Consider the following 4838-nt stretch of genomic DNA (forward strand, 5'->3'; position numbering starts at 1 on the left):
TCTTCGACTCTCCCGTCCTCCTCAGCGTTCTCTCCAGAAGAGGTCTCCCTCTTCCTCTCAAAATCTACCTACCCTCTGTACCCCCACCTCCCGTTAGGTCGGAGGGACCTGGGCGGTCTCAGCCCGGCTCTGCCTCGTGATGAGTGGGTGACCTCGGGCTAGTCGCCGACCTTCTCGAGCCTCGGTTACCTCATCCGTAACGTGGGCATTAAGACTGTGTGCCCTCTGTGGGAAATGGGCCGTGTCCAACCTGATTCCCTTTGATCGACCCCAGTGCTTAGTAAGGTGCCCGGCACATAGCGCTTAGCAGAGTCCATCGAGAACCCAAAGCAAGAAACGGAAGAGATTTGTTTTTTGGAGTTTGGTTTGGTTCAGGGTCCAGGTTTCACTCTCCTTCTCTGAGATGGTCTTTGGGTGTTGGATTCCTTGCATCTGGGCTGCTCTCCCCCGCTTCTACTTGGAGCGTAATCGTCCTTGAGCCTCGTCCCCGGGTCGACCGCGTGGCCCTGTAGGTCGAGCTGTTGGGGAAATGCTCATCCCAGGTCTGCCCCTGGTCGCTGAGCCTCCCTGGATAACCTCTTCAATTCATTCCATGACGAAGCGCTCACCGTGCACCCAACGCCGTACCGAGCGCTCGGGAAAGCCCAATACCACAAAAGGCTGACGGTCTAGAGGCGGAAATGGTCGTCGATCTCAATCGATTCCCGAAGGCTCTGGGCGTGAGTGCCCTGGGGCCCAGTGAGAGGTGAATAAAGGGAACGGATCCAAGTGCGAGGCTCAAGGGAGCAGGAGTCGAGGAAGTGGGGGGATCTGGGAGGTCTGGGCCGTCGCTCTCGGCCCCGGCCCCACGGCGCTCGTCTCCGAATCTGCAAATGATATCATAGATCGTGAGTCAGCGATTCATCCTCACGAACGTCCGCCTCCCCATTCAGGTCATCGGGTCGGGAATCGTTTCCGTCCGTTCGGTCCGCCGCACCCGCCCGGAGGAGGGAACGGATGACGATTTTCCCGAGAAGCGCCGCGCTCGCCGGGAGGGGTGAGTTGAGGTGGGGTTTCCCGGGAACCATCGCTCCCCCCACCCCGGACTCGCCGGGGTGGCCGAGTTTGACTTCCGGTCTCTTCCGGGGAAACCGGCCGAGCCGTCGGGAGGGAAGTAATAACGACGATAACCCTATCTGTTAAGTGCTTACCGCGTGCCAAGCTCGGTTCTAACCGCCGAGCCCCGTCCTGAGTGCCGGCACCGTCACCCGAAGGCATCGGCCATCGGGGCTCGAAGACGGAGACGATGTAACGGGCACCAGCGGCGAACCCGCGCCGTGGACGGGACACGGGACCGAGCAGTCGGGAGAGTCCGAAGGAACCGGGGGACGCGTTCCCGACCCACGGCGACCTTCGGTCTCGAGGTGGGTAGGCGGATCGGAATTTTGTCTTCAGAGCTCCCGGTGACGTGTGGTCTCAGCTGAAGGCTCAGTACAGGGCGGGCCTCGTAATAACCCATCGTGGCACTCGTGGTCTAAGGGGAACGGAGAAGGGCTTGTGAATATCTATTTTATAGATGAGGAAAGCGTCCCGTTAAGGTCAACGTGATTGTCTTTGGACTGTTAATTGATTAGAGCTGTCGTCAATGAGCCTCGTTAACTCTAAAGAAAAAAGAAAACACTATCCGAGAGATGACAGACCCAGTAGAACTACCACTTTTACCCGAGCGGCTCGCCGTTTGGCGTGCCTCATCCTCCCGCTTAGGAGACGTGCACCTAGAGATGAGGAAAACGCCACAGAAGGCGTGGCAGGTAAAGAGTGGGAAGTAGGTAACGTCTAAGCGGGTGCGTGTCTACTTAGCCCGAGATGCACAATGTGGCTTCTCTACAGGAGGATTTCCGTTCAGAGGTCGCGCCGCATCCGCCCCAGCGCAGACACTTGCACGGAGGTCCCGGTTCCGCCCTCGTCGGGTGCGAGACTCGCTCAGTTCTGCATCTGTCATTGATGGACGGATATTCACGCCGGTCCCCCTCCCTCTAGACCCTAAGCCGGTGGTGTCAGTCGCTTGTCGCCCCGTACCCTCCCAGATGCTCAACGCGGCGCTCCGCACCCCCTAAGCACTCGGTCGAGAAATATGCGACGGGGACAGAGTCCAAGTGGATTTCTTGATCACCCTCTCGGTACTTAGCAGTTCTTCCATTAACAAAAAAGAGAGAGATTAATTTTTTTTTTTTTAAAGACAGACCTTTAGAGGGAAAGCATTTTAGCCTGTGACTTTACTGACATAGAGGAAACACATTACTCCTGTTAAGGTATGTATACACAGACATTTACCATCTTAATTCACTTTACACAGACGCTCACATACACCAGCTTATTTAACTTTATGCAGACGCTTAGACACAACACCTTATTTATACAATCATGTTACTTATCTCTATACAGGCACACACACACACACATTAGATTGAGAGACCGACCCGCAGATTTGAACCGACAACCTGTGAACTCAGAGAGGGAGGACTTACCGATGTTCCATGAGCTGGTTCCTGTCAGCTGTCTCTTGGGCTTGGCCCCTTAAGCTCTCTCTCAACAGAAAACAGGTGCTTTAAAGGTTAGGTTTTTTTTTTTTTTTCCTCCTCTATAAAGGGCATCTGCTTGAAATAGGATGAACGAGCAAACTCCTACAGGAGGCTGGCTATGGCCTAGGGGAAAAGAAACAGCCTTGAAAAACTGAAGGCCTGGGTTCAAATCCTCTCTCTGATATAAAAGATCCTAAATAAAGAAGAACATTTAAAACCTGCAGGAGTGCAGCACAACTTTTAATCCTACTTCATTAAAAACCCCAACAATTTTATTTTCCTTTTTCTATTTGATAATGTTAATTCAAAACAGGTGAAATCAATTCACAGTAACAAGACAATAACATTGACAATGAAGAATGATAAAATTTATGATAAAAGTAATGAAGACAGTCACATTAACGTCGATGATGAAGAATGATAGGGAACACACTCTACTCTACTCTACTCTACTCTACTCTACTCTACTCTACTCTACTCTACTCTACTCTACTCTACTCTACTCTACTCTACTCTACTCTACTCTACTCTACTCTACTCTACTCTATCTACTTACTCTACTCTAACTCTACTCTACTTCTACTCTACTCTAACTCTACTCTACTCTACTCTACTCTACTCTACTCTGCTCTCTACTCTACTCTACTCTACTCTACTCTACTCTACTCTACTCTACTCTACTCTACTCTACTCTACTCTACTCTCTCTACTCTACTCTACTCTACTCTACTCTACTCTACTCTACTCTACTCTACTCTACTCTACCTACTCTACTCTACTCTACTCTACTCTACTCTACTCTACTCTACTCTACTCTACTCTACTCTACTCTACTACTCTACTCTACTCTACTCTACTCTACTCTACTCTACTCTACTCTACTCTACTCTACTCTACTCTACTCTACTCTACTCTACTCTATCTACTCTACTCTTACTCTACTCTCTCTACTCTACTCTACTCTACTCTACTCTACTCTACTCTACTCTACTCTACTCTACTCTACTCTACTCTACTCTACTCTACTCTCTACTCTACTCTACTCTACTCTACTCTACTCTCTACTCTACTCTACTCTACTCTACTCTACTCTACTCTACTCTACTCTCTACTCTCTACTCTACTCTCTACTCTACTCTCTACTCTACTCTCTACTCTACTCTCTACTCTACTCTACTCTCTACTCTACTCTACTCTACTCTCTACTCTACTCTACTCTCTACTCTACTCTACTCTACTCTATACTCTACTCTACTCTCTACTCTACTCTACTCTACTCTACTCTACTCTACTCTACTCTCTACTCTACTCTACTCTACTCTACTCTACTCTACTCTACTCTACTCTACTCTACTCTACTCTACTCTACTCTACTCTTACTCTACTCTACTCTACTCTACTCTACCTCTCTACTCTACTCTACTCTACCTACTACTCTACTCTACTCTATCTACTCTACTTCTACTCTACTCTACTCTACTCTACTCTCTTTCTACTCTACTTACTCTACTCTACTCTACTCTACTCTACTCCTATCTACTCTACTCTACTCTACTCTACTCTACTCTACTCTACTCTACTCTTCTTCTACTCTACTCTACTCTACTCTACTACTTACTACTCTCTTACTCTACTCTACTCTACTCTACTCTACTCTAACTTCTACTCACTCTACTCTACTCTACTCTACTCTACTCTACTCTACTCTACTCTTACTCTACTCTACTCTACTCTACTCTACTCTACTCTACTCTACTACTCTACTCTACTCTACCTACTCTACTCTACTCTACTCTACTCTACTCTACTCTACTCTATCTACTCTACTCTACTCTACTCTACTCTACTCTACTCTACTCTACTCTACTCTACTCTACTCTACTCTACTCTACTCTACTCTAACTCTACTCTACTCTATCTACTACTCTACTCTACTCTACTTATCTACTTACTCTCTCTACTCTACTCTACTCTACTCTACTCTACTCTACTCTACTCTACTCTACTCTACTCTACTCTCTACTCTACTCTCTACTCTCTACTCTACTCTCTACTCTCTACTCTACTCTACTCTCTACTCTACTCTCTACTCTCTACTCTACTCTACTCTCTACTCTACTCTACTCTACTCTACTCTACTCTACTCTACTCTACTCTACTCTACTCTACTCTACTCTACTCTACTCTACTCTACTCTACTCTACTCTACTCAACTCTACTCTACTCTACTACTCTACTCTACTCTACTCTACTCTACTCTACTCTACTCTACTCTAC

The 4838-nt window shown here is 47.9% G+C and overlaps 1 long non-coding RNA gene across 1 annotated transcript; it reads right to left on the bottom strand.

The window, feature by feature from the left end:
• Window positions 1-244: 244 nt before the first annotated feature.
• Window positions 245-2548, bottom strand: LOC114811313. Its single transcript, XR_003758991.1, has 3 exons — window positions 2508-2548; window positions 1191-1513; window positions 245-866 (listed from the first exon to the last, which is right to left on the bottom strand). It is a non-coding gene; the product is annotated as an uncharacterized LOC114811313 (long non-coding RNA).
• Window positions 2549-4838: the final 2290 nt, after the last annotated feature.

Source organism: Ornithorhynchus anatinus, chromosome 4, assembly GCF_004115215.2.
Source record: "Ornithorhynchus anatinus isolate Pmale09 chromosome 4, mOrnAna1.pri.v4, whole genome shotgun sequence".
Lineage (NCBI taxonomy): Eukaryota > Metazoa > Chordata > Mammalia > Monotremata > Ornithorhynchidae > Ornithorhynchus > Ornithorhynchus anatinus.